This window comes from Cibotium barometz, chromosome 57 (assembly GCF_041138505.1).
Source record: "Cibotium barometz isolate CiBa-2024 chromosome 57, ASM4113850v1, whole genome shotgun sequence".
In the NCBI taxonomy this organism is placed as follows: domain Eukaryota; kingdom Viridiplantae; phylum Streptophyta; class Polypodiopsida; order Cyatheales; family Cibotiaceae; genus Cibotium; species Cibotium barometz.
This window is the reverse complement of record NC_141102.1, coordinates 35,001,606-35,021,661: the sequence shown is the minus strand read 5'-3', so window position 1 is coordinate 35,021,661 and position 20,056 is coordinate 35,001,606.

Below are 20,056 nucleotides of genomic sequence, written 5' to 3'. Positions count from 1 at the left end.
GGTTGACACAACTACAACCAAGAAGGATGCATGGCACAATCGAATCAAAAAGGAATCCTTTATGGTTGAAGGACATTTCTACGATAGAGTGGAGGGTCATAGTGATCTATACATCCTACTTGACAATAAACCTCTTGCCATCCTTTATTCACACTTGATTACCCTTGTATCTTATGGAGGGTGAGCTAAATGTATACATATACAACAACATGCCTTTTAAAGACATGCCATAGATGTAATCTACCTTCTAGTTGTGTAAGGGAGCAGATAATTAATTGCATGTGCCTATTAAGTTTACTTGTCATCGATGCAATGGAATCATTTGTATCGTGGGCAGTATGTTTACTTGCCATTAACGTAGTAAGTTTACCTGTCATCAGCGTAGAAAGTTTACTACAAAATCAATTGTATCGTAATTCAAAGGGAGCTTAAGAAGCAAACAACAAGATCCACCCACTGAAGAGATCTTGACCACATCTGGAAGTTAATAAAGAAAACAAATGTGAGGACTGAGTGCAGCATCCATGTATAAAGAATACTATAAAGGAGAACCATTTTTTGACTTGCACCGAGACTACAAAGGAAAACTAGCAATATGCTGCACAAAAAGTACTACATCCATGTAAACAATTTACATATGTTCAGTGACAAAGTATTGTAGAGCACTGCATACATGACAACAAAAGTATTCAGTGTGACTAAGTGCAGTAGAGCACTACATCCATGTACAACAAAAGTATAAGCTGATATAGGGGAGCTGACTTTACATGGCACTTGGTCTACCACATTATCACCCTCTAACAACTCCCTTCTGCATCCACTCTCCATAGAACAATATGTGAGCTCCAGAGCATAAGTGTTCTTCTATGTACTGCATCGCTCGTACCTGATCAAGCTATGATCTTGCATTGAAAACACCCTCTTCTACAAGAGCCCTGCGCTGAGTTGACTCCAGCCACATGTGCACAGAATCCAAAACATCCCTTCCCAAAAAATTCATCCACTGTGACTCTGTCTGCTTCTCAAGAGGAGGTAGGTTTGTATAGTACTTGTAGTGGCTATCATCTAACAACAGTGTGTTCTTGTTGCTAAACTCTGGTAACAGAGCCCAAAATCTCCTCAAGGTCTTGAAAAAAATGGGTTTTCCCTGTACTAAAAGGAAGCAACCCCACATATTTCTTGGCCCACCACCACCCACTCGGCCAACCTGTCCTTTACAGATGGCAAACACAAATCAATCCTTCTTTGCAAGTTTGCAAGTTTGCAAGTTTGCCAACTTGCAACAACTCCATATGAACACCTTTTCTATTTGGCTCGTTAGCCAAGATGAAGAATGCATTATCCTTCCTCACATAGTGAACCACATTGGAGTCTTGCCTCACAACATCAAAATTGGCATATGATAAGTTGAGAGGCTCTTTGCTTTTGCAAATGTCATGGGTGACCATTACAACACCGTTTAAATCCAAGATCAATGCAGGAAGATCTGGCTTTCCTACATTTCCTCCAAGGTTCTTAGGCTGAGGTTTAGGTAGCACCTTTTCGATATGTACGTGTTCTTGGATGGGTGGGTCAGGTTTGCTACCAATCACTCGAATTTTAACTACAACAACAGAGGCACTTGGTCAAATGCCTTGAAAAAAATTTTACAATCATAAATAGTACAACACGCAGATACTAATGGAGAACAAAATGGTATGCCAAATGGTGTACACAATGTATGGCAAAAAAGTTTCATATTCATGCATAAAGTGTTACAACACAAGCTTCATTCCAGCCAAGAGTATGTTGTGCAAGAAGCTTAAAGCTTCTTGCATGCATGGGGTTTAGGAGGGTCAATAGATGTACTTTTTTGGGTTTTTGCCGGCTGCGATCCTTCAACCTATCTAGGTGCACCGTGACGCTTCTTCTTACATTGCATAGCAATGTCAAACATGGTCTCTTCCACTTGACCATCATCTTTGTCCTTCACTGTGCTTGCAGTTTCCACATGTCCAGGGGCATTTTCTAACATGACAACATAATCAATTTTTCAGCATGGTATCATCTACATCAATGCCGTTGAGGTGTTCAGTATATACCTTCATGCTGTTGTTTGTGACCCACTTCTACAATCTTGTCAACCTCTTCATCCACTTTGAGTATCTCAGCTCCACTTAGTAGTTCATGGATAAACTCTTATGTGGTTTTCGATTCCTCATAAGGATTTTCATTTGCATTCGTGCCTATGGCACTAGTCAAAGGATGCATGCACCTAAGTTACATGACATATCAATTCATTGTAACATCGTAGAGGCAAAGACTAGCAATAAACTCTTATGTGGTTTTCGATTCCTCATAAGGATTTTCATTTGCATTCGTGCCTATGGCACTAGTCAAAGGATGCATGCACCTAAGTTACATGACATATCAATTCATTGTAACATCGTAGAGGCAAAGACTAGCAATAAAAAACTCACCCGAGCGATCACATAATGGGCACCCAGCAACCCAGCACTTTGCAATTTCAAGAATTTCCTCCCTACATGTGTTATGAGCGCACGTCGATTTTGTCATACACAATACCAAAAAGCAAAAAGGGTGGTACTTGTGTCTACAAGCTAGAATGAAAAGTCCTGCCATGTGGTCACTTGACAAGGGTTCCCCACACACAGCACAGTCACAAGCAACACAAACAGACTTGTAACCAGATGCGCTTCTCACAGCGGGTGAGGGTACCAAACAAGAGAGCCCTCCCCTCATGTTGTATGAACTGAATTGCCATTCTAACCAATGCAATGTGGTTTGACAATTCCTCAACTTCAGATTCTACAAGATCATGTTTTTCCTTGTCATACCAAACACCAAACAAAGTTACACAAATTAGGTAAGATCATGTTTTTCCTATCATACCAAACACCAAAATTATGACTTGAAGAATATTAAAAAACACTTGAAGAGTGCTTGAAAAGTGCATGTACAGTACCAAAATGCACTTTGAGCACTTGGAGTACTTTGAAAAGTACTCAAAAGTTCTTGAATGAGTAGTGCTTAGAAAGTGCTCAGAGAGAACTTTTGAAAGTGCTTGCCAGTACGAGAAAGCACTTGGAGTGCCAAAAAGCACTTTTGAAAGTGCTTGCCATACCAAAAAACACTTGAAGGAATTTAAAGTACCAAAAAGTACTTGAGAGTAATAGAAATTACTTTATAGGACTTTACTACTTCAAAGTACTTTAAAGGACTCTACCACTTTACTACTTCAAAGTACTTTAAAGGACTCTACCACTTTAAAGTACTTTAAAGTAGCGAAGTACTTTAAAGTGGTGAAGTACTTTAAAGTACTTTGAACTACTTTTTAAAGTGCTTGAAATATAAACATTAGGCCTGGGAAACCACCAAGCACTTTGAACAGTGCTTGTGAAGCTCTAAAAAGCACTTTAGACACTTGACAACATCTTGAGTGCTTGCCTAAAATGACTGCACGTCCTTCTTTAGCTGCACCACATCTTCATTCACACTAACTCTGCAGGTAGTCTGCAAACCGCACTTATTTTTGCCTCCATCTTTAGCACCTCTGCTTCATCAGGGTTTGCCATTCCCTTCATTTCTGCCAATTGTGTGCTCAGTTGCTCGAGCTTACTGTGTAGTCCATTGTATGCAGAAAACAATCCTTCAGTGTGCAGCCACATGTCCCGCTTCTTTTGTAGTTCACCTTTGACCTGAGCAAGCTTTTCTTTCTCTGCATCTGCCCTCGCATTAACTTTTTTTTCCAACCCCTCTACCAACTCCATGTAGAGGGGGTTGCCAGTCCCATTGTAGGGCCTTGTCATTGTTATTGACATTGTATGTACAGATGTTGCACCATCCACGAGTGAAGGTTCTTCGCATGGCCCGTAGTCTGCTCGACATTTGTTTAGCTTTTGTTGAATCCCTCCTTTCTTCATTTTACAACTCTCCAAGACGTTCCTGACAAATTTTGCCCACGCAATGCGGTGCTTGGCTGGATCAGCTGAAGCTACTGCACATTTCTCATAGAGGCAAAGCCCCGTGCAAACTTTGTTGACAGCTCACCTTTTGGTAGAGGTGTTGGCACTCATCAAGTTGTTCGGACCTGACCATGTTAACATATATCTTCATCGTCTTTTGGTAGTCAGTCCTGAAAACTCACAACCACTGTTCTTTAGGGAGTTTGTCATTGATTAAATCCTTGGGTAGCTTGCCCTCAAGACTAAGCCCGTATTCTGCATATGGAGCTCCTCCACCACACTGAATGAAAAACTTTGTTAACTTTGGGTATGCACAATCACGAACATGAGCTGGCAAGACAAATGCAATCCGCCACTTTAGTGAACATCTTAATCCATATAGCAGGAGGGCACAGAGAACTAGAAACTTAAAGGGTGCTCACCTTTGATGGAATATTTTGTGGTGGGAGGCGGTTGTTCTGTTTCCGGAGATGCAATTGGTTCTCCTGCCACACAGACTTTCGAGGGGGGGGTGTTCCTAACTGAAGTTTGGTCTTCTCTAGTCTTAGCCACAAACTTACGACGACGAGGAGTCATCTTCATCCTGCGAGTTGTGTGTGGCGGGAAGGCGGTGTTTGTTTTCATAGATGTGCTTGGTTCTCCTCCCACACACAGACTTCCGAGGGGGAGTCTTCCCAAACTGTAGTGTCATCTTCTCCAGTGGGAAACTGGGGCTCTATCTTTTTCTCTCTGCAAATATGATTTGACGAGTGTGATGGGACTTGCGTCTAGATATGCGCGTCACTTAGGTAGATGCCTTTAGCTACTTCAAAGAGGTGCACAACTCCTCCAAATTTAGTGGGTGTGTGTGTAGAACTGGCACACGACTGTAGAAAGTGCCTAATCAACCATAGCAAAATGACCAGCCTGCAAGAGATCAACAACTAGTAGCGACGAGAGATAGCCTAAGTTGAGGTGATGTCATTGTAGCCCCTAGAGTTTGAGATCAACGTTGCTTGTTCCAATGGTTTACTTCCAATCAATGATTATCCACATCTAGCTACACCTTCTCTTATGGGTGCCATGAAGGCCAAGGCCCTACACATGCTTTGATATGGGCTCAAATCCCCTTTAAGTGCAGCGCCTTCCACTCTCGCTATTTTTTTGGTTTGTCGACTTTAGCTGGGGGGTGGGTTGCTGCCCTTCACGCTGCTATGTGTGAAACTTGGGCATCATCATCTCTAGTGGTGTTTGTGTTGCATCATGTACTCGAATGTAATTGGGTTTTTGGCTTGTGAGTTGTGTGTCGTGCTTTGCTGCCCAACACAACCCTATTTTTTTACTTGTCAAGCCTTGCTACCTAGAGCAACTTTATCGTGCCCTTTCTGTCCCGCTATGCAAAGTGTGCACCTCTTTCTTCGTGATTCTCCCCTTGCACATGTGCGTGCACTGATGTGCGGTTGGGTGGTGCCTCTTAGCTGGTGGCCCCTTGTATGGGTGTTGATCAAAGAAGAGAGAGCTCCTTGCTTCATTTTCATGTTTGCCACCCATTGGTTTTATTATCTAGCCAATGCTGCTAAGCTATTTTCAAAGCTAGCAAGCTTTTTGTTTTTGTGTAGGCCACAAAGGGGCGATTCTATATGCATAGAGAGTAGCTACACGGTTACCGAGGCACAAATGTAGGTTTCGTATATGAGCACAAAATTGACAATAATCTACTATGTGAAATGCAATCAATTATTTCAAATTTAGTGGTAGTATGCCATTTGCAAATCTATACTCTTGTTAAACACAACCTCTTTCCCTTCCACGTGGCAAAGGAGAGGAAGGAGAAGGCCGAGGGATAAAGGGGAGCGATTCACGCTGCCCCTTTCTTGATTTTGAATTTTCTCATCTCATCTCATCTCAATTTTTGAAAGAGTATCTATTCCTTCTTACCCTAATGATTTCCTTGAGATAAAAAATAGGGGCCTCCCTCTCAAAAGGTAAGCTTCATGTGATGAAAACTTGAACGTGTAGATGTGTGTGTCTTTCTCTCTCTTATAAAGAAAAGAAAAGACAAAAAATATTACACGTAAGACCTATGCATTTGTTGAGAGTGAGCACACCTCACCATGCATACCCACCCATTTAAATAAATTAAATATATATATATATGTGTGTGTATATATATTTATAAATACATATATATATGTATGTATGTATAGGTATATGTGTCTAAATATAATAAAACATAATATTATATATTATATATTTTTACATGTGGATGTGTGTGTGTGCGTGTGTGTGTGTGTGTGTGTGTGTGTGTGAGAGAGAGAGAGAGAGAGAGAGAGAGAGAGAATTTCTGTGCTTGGTAGAGTGTATGTGAGGGGGGGGGAGAGAATATGTGTTTATATTAGTACATATGTGAATGTGCATGTGCGTGTGTGTGTGTGTGTGTGTGTGTGTGTGTGTGTGTGTGTGTGTGTGTGTGTGTGAGAGAGAGAGAGAGAGAGAGAGAGAGAGAGAGATTCAACATTTGAGAGAGATTATGTGTGTGTGAGAAAGAGAGAGACAAAGAGGGTACATATGCATATGTGTGTGTGTGTGTGTGTGTGTGTGTGTGTGTGTGTCTATGTTGAGAGAGAGAGAGAGAGAGAGAGAGAGAGAGAGATTAAATGTAAGCTATTCCCCTTCCACATGTGCAAAGGAGATGAAGGAGAGGGCCAAGGGAGAAAGGGAGAAAGAGAGAGAGAGAGATTAAATGTAAGGTTTTCCCCCTTCACATGTGCAAAGGAGGTGAAGGAGAGGGCCAAGGGAGAAAGGGGAGTGATTCACACTCCCCCTTTCTCAATTTTGAAATTTCTCATCTCATCTCAATTTTTAAAAGGAGAGCTATCCCTTCTTACTTAATGATTTCCTTGAGATTAAAAATAAGGGCCCCCCTCTTGAATGAAAAGCTTTAAGATGAAAACTTCAATGTATAGGTATTTCTCTCTTTCTCTCTCTTAGTGTAAAGAAAAGAAAAGACAATGTAAGATAAATTTATTTGAGAGTGAGCACACCTCACGAGGCATCCCCACCCATTGAAACCTAAATTAAATTTTAATTAATTAAAACTATATGTGTATGTGTATGTGTATGTGTATGTATATATAAATTGAAATTATATATGTATGTATGTGTAGGTGTCTCTCTTTCTTAAATGGTGAGCTTTATGATGAAAACTTCAATGTGTAGGCATCTCTCTCTTTTTCTCTCTTATTATAAAGAAAAGAAAATACAATGTAAGATGTATTCATTTAAGAGTGAGCACACCTCACGATGCATCATTGCCCATCAAAATCTAATCTAAATAAAATTTTAATTAATTAAAATTATATATGTATGTGTGTATATATAAATTTATTTATATTTATAAATGCACATATATATGTATGTATAGATATATGTGTTTGAATATAGTAAAACATAATATTATATATAATATATATTTGCATGTGTGTGTGTGTGTGTGTGAGAGAGAGAGAGAGAGAGAGAGAGAGAGAGAGAGAATTTATATGTGTGAGAGAGTCTCTGTGGGGGGAGAGAGTGTGTGTTTACATTAGTCCATGTGCGGGTGTGTACATGTGTTTGTATGTGTGTGTGTGTGTGTGTGTGTGTGTGAGAGAGAGAGAGAGAGAGAGAGAGAGAGAGAGAGATAATTTAAATGTGTGAGAGAGTCTATGTGGAGGGAGAGAGTGTGTGTTTACATTAGTCCAGGTGTGGGTGTGTACATGTGTTTGTATGTGTGTGTGTGTGTGTGAGAGAGAGAGAGAGAGAGAGAGAGATAAGTCCATGTGTGTGTGTGTGTGTGTGTGAGAGAGAGAGAGAGAGAGAGAGAGAGAGAGAGAGAAAGAGTTGTCCATGTGTGGGTGTGTACATATGTGTGTGTGTGACATAGAATTTCTATGTGCAAGAGAGTGTATGTGGGGGGAGAGAATATGTGTTTGCATTAGTGCATGTGTGGGTGTGCACACACGTGTGTGAGATTCCTCCCTCCAGCTTTTGAGGTGTACCTCCCCTTCTGTTCTTGTAATTATTCCCCTCTCTGAAATAGAAGAAAGATCTTGTTTTACCCTGTTTTGATCTAGAGAGAGAAAATGTATAGAGAGAGATAATCCAAAATTGAGATATCTTTGGATATAAAAATTCTCCTAGTGTCTAAAATGGATTCCCCCTGAAACAGAAGTTTAAAATGAACTTTCCAATGTGCATTAGGAATAAATTAAAAATGGTATAAGGGACCTTAGCCTAAGGGTCTACATTTTCAGAAATTTTTGGATTATGGTCCAATTAAGGTTCCAATGGGCCAATTGGATTAATCCAAGTGTTGGGATGAGATAAATCCAAAGAATAAAAGAAATTACCCAAAAATGAGTAAATGCTCACATAAGATGAAGAGTTGATTGAGTACAAGGTTTATTAGTTAAAAATTATGAGATAGTACTAAAAAATGAGATATTTTGGAATAATGATACATTTTTAACACCTTGGTAAGGAAAGGGGGACTCTTGAGGTAGGCGCCTCTTTCACATGTGTGGAAGGATTTTTAATTCAAAAAAATTGTGATATTTTTATCTCTTCTCTCTCTTGGATCAAACCAAATCAAAAAGGGAGCCAAACTGGTCCAAATCTTGTCCAAATTGAGTCAAACTTAACCTGAAAAATTCTAGAACCCAGTTGGACTTGGTTAGTGGCCTCCCTCACCTATAAATAGACCCTCAGTCATTTGTAATAAAATATTGGAGCTATATTATGCCAGTATTATATTAAAATAATCATATTTTCTATTATCCTTTAAATTTTTCTCTCTTGGGAGCTTGGAGCTCTCTCTCTCTACAACAACTCTTGGAGTTGCTCTTCTCCTCTTGGTGGACCAATTGATTGATCGGGGGCTTCACTGCAATTAGAGAATCAAGCCAAACTTGGAGATAAAATCAAATTTTATGGTTTTTTCCAATTTTCTCAATGACTTTCTTCTTCTCAACCCCTCTCAAGCTTGAGAAGCTTTCAAAATGATTGTTTTAATTCAAATCAAGCTTTCCCTAAGAATCTTAATGTTTAATTAAGAGAAAGTTAATCTTTATGCTTAATTGTAATGCTTTCTTTAAGTAAATCTCTCTCTCTAAAAGAATAGCCATCTGGCTAAATCCCTTGGAAAAGGATGCTTCTGAATGATAGTCTCTTAATTCAAAGCTAAACTCTAGGCTTGATAAGCTAGAGATTAAGAAAATGATATTTTCATGATTTTGTGCTATTAAAATAATGGTAAATTCTTTTAGATTATTTATGAGTAGTTAAAAACTACTTTAATTCATTCTAAATGAGAAATGGATTATCCTAACAAATTGGGAAAAGAGGAATGTTGAAATTAGATCAATCTAGTGGGATAATCATAGTTATGTTTAATTTTATGGTTAAAATTATGATTTAAATTCATAGTTTGAATTTAAGCATAAAAGAGGAACTACTATCATATTTTCATTACAAGCTTTTATTCTTTAGAAAAAAATTTAAGAATTATCAGTAATAGCAGCGAAGCTATGGTAAAATTTTCAGAAAATAATACATATCTTATTTTTATGCATAATGCTAAAAGAGGACTTCCTACCATATTCTAGGATTGGACGTCCTATGCAAAAAGAGTGATTTTCATCATATTCATGAGAAATAATTAATTGATTATGAGAAAAGAGTAATTTTTGGTAAATTTACTTTTATGCAAAAAGAGGAATTCCCATGATAATTGAGATCCAAGAAATTAAATGGTAAAAGAGGAATTTTTGACATAATTCAAAAGTGGAATTTTGAGCATCACTAATTTTATTGGGAAATATGGGTAGAATTGATTTTTGTAAATTCCATGAATCTTTTACTCGAAAAGAAGAATATTGAATATATTTTAATTGAGAAATTTGAGAAAGAATATGAAAATATCCATCAAGAAAACTTGGATAATTCTTATTCAAAAAAGGAAACTTAGAATCCCTCGGGGAGGATCGAGGATCCAATGAGTAAAAGGAAGTTTAGAATTAGTTCTCATTAATGATGTTTAAGGAATGAAAATACAATATGTAAATAAATGTGATGGGATGTAAATGGATGCGATGTGATTAGATGAGATGTGAATGTGATAAGAGGAGATGTGAATGGATGTGATGTGGATCGGGGTAGATGTGAATGGATGAGATGTGATGTGATATGGATGGAATGAATGCGATGTGATAAGGATAGATGTGGATGAAATGTATGTGATGTGATGTGGATGCAATGAATGTGATGGATGTGAATGGGTGTGATGTGATGTAAATGCATGTGGATGTGAATGTGATGAGATGTGGATGAGATGTGATGTGATGTAAATAGATGTGGATGTGAATGTGATGATATGTGAATGGGTGTGATGTGATGTAAATGGATGAGAATGAGATGTGAAGTGATAGATATACATGTGAATGAATGGATGATGCATGTGAATGAATGGATGGATGTGGATAGATGTGAATGTGAATGAATGGATGGATGTGGATGAATGTGATGAGATGTGAATGGATGTGATGAGATATAGATAGATGTGGATGTAATGTAAGATGGATGAAATAAATATGATGTGATAAGGATAGATGTGGATGGAATGTATGTGATGTGATATGGATGCAATGAATGTGATGGATGTGAATGGGTGTGATAGATGTGAATGGGTGTATGAGATGTGAATGTGATGTGATGATATCTGAATGGATGCGATGAGTTGTGAATGGATGTGAATGTGATGTGATGATATCTGAATGGATGTGATGTGATGTGAATATGATATGATGAGATGTAAATGGATGTGAATATGATGTGATGAGACGTGAATGGACGAGATGTGATGTGGATGGATGTGATGTGATGAGATGTGGATGTGATGTGATGAGATGTGGATCTGAATGAATATAAATGGATGTGATGTAATGTGAATGGATGGATGAGATGTAAGGTGGATGAATGTGATGTGATGTGGATCTAGGTAGATGTGAATGGATGAGATGTGACGTGAATGGATGTGATGTGACGTGATGTGGATCGGGGCAGATGTGAATGGATGAAATGTGATATGAATGGATGTGATGTGGATCGGGGTAGATGTGAATGGATGAGATGTGGATATGGGTAGATGTGAATGGATGAGATGTGATGAGGATGGACGTGATGCGATGTGATGAGGATCTGAATAGATGTAAATGGATGTGATGAGATGTGATGTGGATGAATGTGATGTGATGTGGATAGATGTGATGAGATGTAATATGATGAGATTGGATGAGAATGGAGGAAGGATGATGGGAATAGATATGACTGGATGAGGAATGAGCAAAGTGAACTGATTTAGAAGAATGTGGAATAATGAGAAATGATGTGGAACAATGTGGAAAGATGAGAGTTCGTTAAAAAACTGTATTTATGACCTGTTTTTAAATGATTGTTTTATGTCAAGAGTGCTGGGGAAGCGTTTTGACCATCTTGTGAATGAGGTCGTGGAGACCTAAGTGATAAAGTTGCAACAGCTGATGACGGAGAGTCTACGGAGGATGTCTCGCATAGCAAGGTCGGTCGAGAGGTCTTGACTAGCCTCGGTTCGATTTAAATGGTGAGCTTCTGGTACGATGGATGAGGGACCAAGGAAGCGGCCTATGAGTGAAGCGCTTCACCGAAGATACCCACGCATGCGTCGAGAAAGAAAATGGAACAAGGTGTTAGAGTTGTTTTCTGAACTCGGGCATAGATCTGGTTGATTGGCCTTGCTGGTCCTAAACGGATGAGTCCATGACTCTTTTATATGGATTTGTTGGTTGATATTGCTAATCTTCAATGGAGTGTCCATCTGGATCTTTCCTATGTGATTATATTTCCAGGTACTATGAGCTAGGAACTTTCGAAAAGGCCCCTGAGTGAGCAGGTGGTGAGCGTTCTGGTTGCCAATGATGCCATAGGTACGCTGGGGAAGAAATGAATGTAATACTTGATTATATTTTCGGGTACTATGAACTAGGAACTATCGAAAAGGTCCCTTTTCGGGTTCGGTTTTGGAAGAACCGAGGGATTAGTCTCTTGTCCGGATGTCTCTGTGGGCGAGGCCCGAGTGAGAGGCTCTGTCGGCACAAGAAGTGCTACTTCTGCTGTGCTAGCACTCCAAAATTCGATGCGCAGAGGGGACAGGGATCTTTCAGCTGGTATCAGAGCGAATTGGCTAAAGAGGATCAACCGAGAATCAAGAAATGTCAAAAATTTATGAAGTACCAGTAAAAGATTGCAATTGTGATGAAATTCATACAAATTGATATTCAGAATGAAGATTCATAAATTGGAAATTAGGTCTTCAGATGGAAGTACCGCAATTGTGTGGAATCCTTGACTTGCTTGAGGCCTAGATATGATGATATTTGCCTTATAACTCCAAGGACAGTGACTACCCGTATATACTGTGGGTATATCTACAGCTCTTTACTGACAATATATACAAGTAAATCTAAGACCTTGAAGTTATAAGCAAAAATGCTATTTAGAGGATGAATTTGAATGCTGGTTGATATGATTTTTGAATTCTGGTTGAGAATTGATGAATTGATTTGGATTTTGATTGAAAGATGATGATTTTTGAATTCTGGTTGAAAGAAGATAAGTTGAACAAAGCCACAATGAAGATAAATGGGACGAATCCCAGTGATGATGGTAGTAACTGGAAGATGATTATAACTCCCAGCAGATCACTATGAGATTAGTGGATTGTGCTGACAGATTGATGATGTCTGACCTTTGATCCAGTGGATCTAATTAAGGAATGAAAAATTGAGAACTTGCATAACTGAAATTTTCGTGGAAAATGTTAATATGGAATTTCCGGTCAGATGGACCATTATTGTGTTAAGGATATGAATGATATGTTCTGAATGAATTGTTCTCTGATAATGAGTTATGTATGCTCTTCTTGTAGAAGGGATCTTTATCCCAAGATTCTGCGTGGGTTGACCAGACTATAAGAAACCCCATAATTAGTTGGATCTTAAGGTGAAAGAGTTTATCCTCCAGTTGTTGCGAGATGAGGACATCTCGCATTTTTTAAGTGGGGTAGGATGTAAGATTCCTCCCTCCAGCTTTTGAGGTGTAAAGGTGTAAGAACCTCCCCTTCTGGTCTTATAATTATTCCCCTCTAAAATAGAAGAAAGATCTTGTTTTACCTTGTTTTGGCCTAGAGAGAGATAATCCAAAATTGAGATATCTTTGGATATAAAAATCCTCCTAGTGTCTAAAATGGATTCCCCTGAAACAGAAGTTCAAAATGAACTTTCCAATGTGCATTAGGAATTAATTAAAAATGGTATAAGGGACCTTAGCCTAAGGGTCTACATTTTTAGAAATTTTTAGATTATGGTCCAATTAATCAAATTTTATGGTTTTTTTCAATTTTCTCAATGACTTTCTTCTTCTCAACCCCTCTCAAGCTTGAGAAGCTTTCAAAATGATTGTTTTAATTCAAATCAAGCTTTCCCTAAGAATCTTAATGTTTAATTAAGAGAAAGTTAATCTTTATGCTTAATTGTAATGCTTTCTTTAAGTAAATCTCTCTCTCTAAAAGAATAACCATCTTTATGGTGGCTAAATCCCTTGGAAAAGGATGCTTCTCAATGATAGTCTCTTAATTCAAAGCTAAACTCTAGGCTTGATAAGCTAGAGATTAAGAAAATGATATTTTTATGATTTTGTGCTATTAAAATAATGGTAAATTCTTTTCAGAAAATAATACATATCTTATTTTTATGCATAATGCTAAAAGAGGACTTCCTACCATATTCTAGGATTGGACATCCTATGCAAAAAGAGTGATTTTCATCATATTCATGAGAAATAATTTTTTTTGTAATTATGTATAATTAATTCATTATAAGAAAAGAGTAATTTTTGGTAAATTTACTTTTATGCAAAAAGAGGAATTCCCATTATAATTGAGATCCAAGAAATTAAATGGTAAAAGAGGAATTTTTGACATAATTCAAAAGTGGAATTTTAAGCATCACTAATTTTATTGGGAAATATGGGTAGAATTGATTTTTGTAAATCCCATGAATCTTTTACTCGAAAAGAAGAATATTGAATATATTTTAATTGAGAAATTTGAGAAATAATATGAAAATATCCATTGAGAAAACTTGGATAATTCTTATTCAAAAAAGGGAATTTAGAATCCTTAGGGGAGGATCGAGGTGAGTAAACGGAAGTTTAGAATTAGTTCTCATTAATGATGTTTAAGGAATGAAAATACAATATGTGAATGAATGTGATGGGATGTAAATGGATGCGATGTGATTAGATGAGATGTGAATGTGATAAGAGGAGATGTGAATGGATGTGATGTGGATCGGGGTAGATGTGAATGGATGAGATCTGATGTGATATGGATGGAATGAATGTGATGTGATAAGGATAGATGTGGATGGAATGTATGTGATGTGATGTGGATGCAATGAATGTGATGGATGTGAATGGGTGTGATAGATGTGAATGGGTGTGATGGATGTGAATGGGTGTGATGAGATGTGATGTGAATGGGTGTGATGAGATGCGATGTGGTGTAAATGGATGTGGATGTGAATGTGATGAGATGTGGATGAGATGTGATGTGATGTAAATGGATGTGGATGTGAATGTGATGATATGTGAATGAGATGTGATGATATGTGAATGGGTGTGATGTGATGTAAATGGATAAGAATGAGATGTGAAGTGATAGATGTGCATGTGAATGAATGGATGGATGTGGATGGATGTGGATAGATGTGAATGTGAATGAATGGATGGATGTGGATGAATGTGATGAGATGTGAATGGATGTGATGAGATATGGATAGATGTGGATGTGATATGGATGGAATGAATGTGATGTGATAAGGATAGATGTGGATGGAATGTATGTGATGTGATGTGGATGCAATGAATGTGATGGATGTGAATGGGTGTGATAGATGTGAATGGGTGTGATGAGATGTGATGATATCTGAATGGATGTGATGATATCTGAATGGATGCGATGAGATGTGAATGGATGTGATGTGAATGTGGATGTGATGTGATGTGAATATGATATGATGAGATGTAAATGGATGTGAATATGATGTGATGAGACGTGAATGGATGAGATGTGATGTGGATAGATGTGATGTGGATCTGAATGAATATAAATGGATGTGATATAATGTGAATGGATGGATGAGATGTAAGGTGGATGAATGTGATGTGATGTGGATCTAGGTAGATGTGAATGGATGAGATGTGATGTGAATGGATGTGATGTGATGTGGTGTGGATCTAGGTAGATGTGAATGGATAAGATGTGATGTGAATGGATGTGATGTGATGTGATGTGGATTGGGGTAGATGTGAATGGATGAGATGTGATGTGAATGGATGTGATATGATGTGATGTGGATCGAGGTAGATGAATGGATGAGATGCGATGTGAATGGATGTGAATGTGGATGTGGTGTGATGTGAATATGATATGATGAGATGTAAATGGATGTGAATATGATGTGATGAGACGTGAATGGATGAGATGCGATGTGGATAGATGTGATGTGATGAGATGTGGATCTAAATGAATATAAATGGATGTGATGTAATGTGAATGGATGGATGAGATGTAAGGTGGATAAATGTGATGTGATGTGGATCTAGGTAGATGTGAATGGATGAGATGTGATGTGAATGGATGTGATGTGATGTGATGTGGATCGGGGTAGATGTGAATGGATGAGATGTGATGTGAATGGATGTGATGTGATGTGGATCGGGGTAGATGTGAATGGATGTGATGTGGATTGAGGTAGATGAATGGATGAGATGTGATGTGAATGGATGTGATGTGGATCGGGGTAGATGTGAATGGATGAGATGTGATGTGCTGTGATGTGGATATGGGTAGATGTGAATGGATGAGATGTGATGAGGATGGATGTGAATGGATGAGATGTAATGAGGATGGATATGACGCGATGTGATGAGGATCTGAATAGATGTAAATGGATGTGATGAGATGTGATGTGGATGAATGTGATGTGATGAGATGGATGTGGATGAATGTGATGTGATGAGATGTGATGTGGATTAATGTGATGTGATGTGGATAGATGTGATGAGATTGGATGAGAATGGAGGAAGGATGATAGGAATAGATATGACTGGATGAGGAATAAGCAAAGTGAGTTAATTTAGAAGAATGTGGAATAACGAGAAATGATGTGGATTAATGTGGAAAGATGAGAGTTCGTTAAAAAACTGTATTAAGGACCTGTTTTTAAATGACTGTTTTATGTCAAGAATGCTGGGGAAGCATTTTGACCATCTTGTGAATGAGGTCGTGAGACCTAAGTGATAAAGTTACAACAGCTGACGGAGAGTCAACGGAGGACGTCTCGCGTAGCAAGGTCGGCCAAGGTCTTGACCAGCCTCGGTTCGATTTAAATGGTGAGCTTCCAGTACGGTGGATGAGGGACCAAGGAAGCGGTCTATGAGTGAAGCGCTAGGTGACCTAGGAAGGAGCCTAGAGGGTGCTGACCATACGGTGCTCGGGCTTTGGGTCGCCGAAGATACCCACGCGTGCGTCGAGGAAGAAAATGGAACAAGGTGTTAGAGTTGTTTTCTGAACTCGGGCATGGATCTGGCTGATTGGCCTTGCTGGTCCTTAACGGATGAGTCCATGGCTCTTTTATATGGATCTGTTGGTTGATCTTGCTGATCTTCAACAGAGAGTCCATCTGGATCTTTCTTATGTGATTATATTTCCAGGTACTATGAGCTAGGAACTATCGAAAAGGCCCCTGAGTGAGCAAGTGGTGAGTGTTCTGGTTGCCAATGATGCCATAGGTACATTGGGGAAGAAATGAATGTAATACTTGGTTATATTTCCGGGTACTATGAGCTAAGAACTATCGAAAAGGCCCCTGACGGAGCAGGTGGTGAGCGTTCTGGTGCCAATGATGCCATAGGTACACCGATGAAGGAATGATTGTAAATTGGAATTCAAGCTAGATATTTTGGAGGATTATGATCAGTGATACTATGGTTTCATTAAAAGATTGTTTCAAAGACAACTGAATCTATGAAAAAGGCAATTTCATATTGGGTGTGTAAGTGGTGTGACTATCTTGAACTTTGCTTGAAGCGCCAGTTAGAGGGCCTGGGAACTCTTTTCCATGGTACCCGGGGCAAAACATAACCAAATTCCTAAATGGATCCTATCACTACACTGGTTGGGCGGTTGGCTAACCCATGGGATTGGATGGGGTTAGGCTGGACTGATGGATCCCTAAAATGAGACTCAATTCTGTTGAATTACAATAGTTGAAGTAAATCCCGGATAACCCTTGTTCTATGGAAAAGAATCAACGGATGTGCCTCTTGATGAGGAAAAAAGCGTTGGACTATGATCCAAGTGCAAGTCTCTTCCTTTATCTGATCATGAGACTTTACGGGTTCGGTCGGATCAGTTTGTTTAGCGAAGACCTTGACTACATTAGAATAAAATATCTTGGAGGAATCGCCTATGTCTGTTGGGCGAGGGAAGTTTTTCCGGGTTCGGTTGGAAGAACCGAGGGATTAGTCCCTTGTCCGGATATCCGTGGTGGGCAAGGCCCCGATTGAGAGGCTCTGCCCGACGCGCAAGAAGTGCTACTTCCACTGCTAGCACCCCAGAATTCGATGCGCAGAGGGGGCAGGACTCTTTCAGCGCGCGCGTGTGTGTGTGTGTGTGTGTGTGTGTGTGTGAGAGAGAGAGAGAGAGAGAGAGAGAGAGAGAGAGAGAGAGAGAGAGAGAGAGAGAGAGAGAGATTACACGTAAGATACATTTATTTGAGAGTGAGCATACCTCACCACGCATCCTCAATCTATTAAAATTTAATCAAAATTAAAATTAAATATGTATATTGTTGGAAATAGGGTTGCAAGAATGGACACATACACACACAGTGGAGAAACTCAAGGGAGCACACAATGAGATGATAGATAAATAATGAATGTGTACTGTACAAAGATGATGAGTATACCCCAAGATGGGTGTATACTAGCACAGGGGAAAAACTTCCTAAAGAGGGAAAAAGTACCCCGACTAGTCCTATTGTGTTCACAAACATCACTACCAAATATGGCTACAAATCCCCCTGGGAGTGATGATGTGAACAAGGGGTGAGCTGGCATTAAAAGTACAGAGATATGCAGCCTCTTTGGACTGTGAGAGGGAGCCTAGACTAATCCCCAAAGGGAAGTAAGTTCAAAGATTCAAACTTCTTTCATGAGAGAGCCTTCGTGAATAAATATGTCGTGTTGTCCTGAGTTGACATATAAGCCAAGGTGATGGCTGCTGCAGAGCATCTCTTCCTGACATAATGCACCTCAATGTGCTTTATGCGAGCATGAAAAACTGGATTCCTTGCCCATTAAAATCTAATTTAAATTAAATTTTAATTATATATGTATATGTGTGTGTATATAAATTTATTTATATTTATAAATGCACATATATATGTATGTATAGATATATGTGTTTGAATATAGTAAAACACAATATTATATATAATATATATTTGCATGTGTGTGTGTGTGTGTGTGTGTGTGAGAGAGAGAGAGAGAGAGAGAGAGAGAGAGAGAGAGAGTATGCATGTGTGTGCGTACATGTGCTTGTGAGAGAAAGAAAATTTCTATGTGTGGGAGAAGAGGGAGGGAGCACGTGTGTGTGTGTGTGTGTGTGTGTGTGTGTGAGAGAGAGAGAGAGAGAGAGAGAGAGAGAGAGAGAATTTATATGTGTGAGAGAGTCTCTGTGGGGGGAGAGAGTGTGTGTTTACATTAGTCCATGTGCGGGTGTGTACATGTGTTTGTATGTGTGTGTGTGTGTGTGTGTGTGTGTGAGAGAGAGAGAGAGAGAGAGAGAGAGAGAGAGATAATTTAAATGTGTGAGAGAGTCTATGTGGAGGGAGAGAGTGTGTGTTTACATTAGTCCATGTGTGGGTGTGTACATGTGTTTGTATGTGTGTGTGTGTGTTTGTGTGTGTGTGTGTGTGTGTGTGAGAGAGAGAGAGAGAGAGAGAGAGAGAGAGAGAGAGAGAGAGAGTAGTCCATGTGCGGGTGTGTACATATGTGTGTGTGTGACATAGAATTTATATGTGCAAGAGAGTGTATGTGGGGGGAGAGAATATGTGTTTGCATTAGTGGATGTGCGGGTGTACACTCACGTGTGTGTGTGTGTGTGTGTGTGTGTGTGAGAGAGAGAGAGAGAGAGAGAGAGTTTCAACGTTTGAGAGTGTGTATAACTGTGTGTGTGTGTGTGTGTGTGTGTGTGAGAGAGAGAGAGAGAGAGAGAGAGAGAGAGAGAAGAGAGAGACATTACACGTAAGATGCATTTATTTGAGAGTAAGCACACCTCACCACACATCCTCAACCTATTAAAATTTAATCAAAATTAAAATTAAATATGTATATTGTTGGAAATAGGGTTGCAAGAATGGACATGTACACACATAGTGGAGAAACTCAAGGGAGCACACAATGAGATGATAGATAAATAATGAATGTGTACTGTACAAAGATGATGAGTATACTCCAAGATGGGTGTATCCTAGCACATGGAAAAAAACTTCCTAAAGAGGGAAAAAGTGCCCGGCTAGTCCTAGTGTGTTCACACACATCACTACCAAATATGGCTACAAATCCCCCTGGGAGTGATGATGTGAACAAGGGGTGAGCTGGCACTAAAAGTACGGAGATATGCACCCTCTTTGGACTGTGAGAGGGAGCCTAGACTAATCCCCAAAGAGAAGTAAGTTCAAAGATTCAAACTTCTTTCATGAGAGAGCCTTCGTGAATAAATATGTCGTGTTGTCCTGAGTTGACACATAAGCCAAGGTGGTGGTTGCAGAGCATCTCTTCCTGACATAATGATAATGCACCTCAATGTGCTTTATGCGAGCATGAAAAACTAGATTCCTTGCAACTACCATAGCATCTGAATGTTAATAAAGATGGTAGTGGCTAAGGAATCGCCAATACCCAAATTAACAATA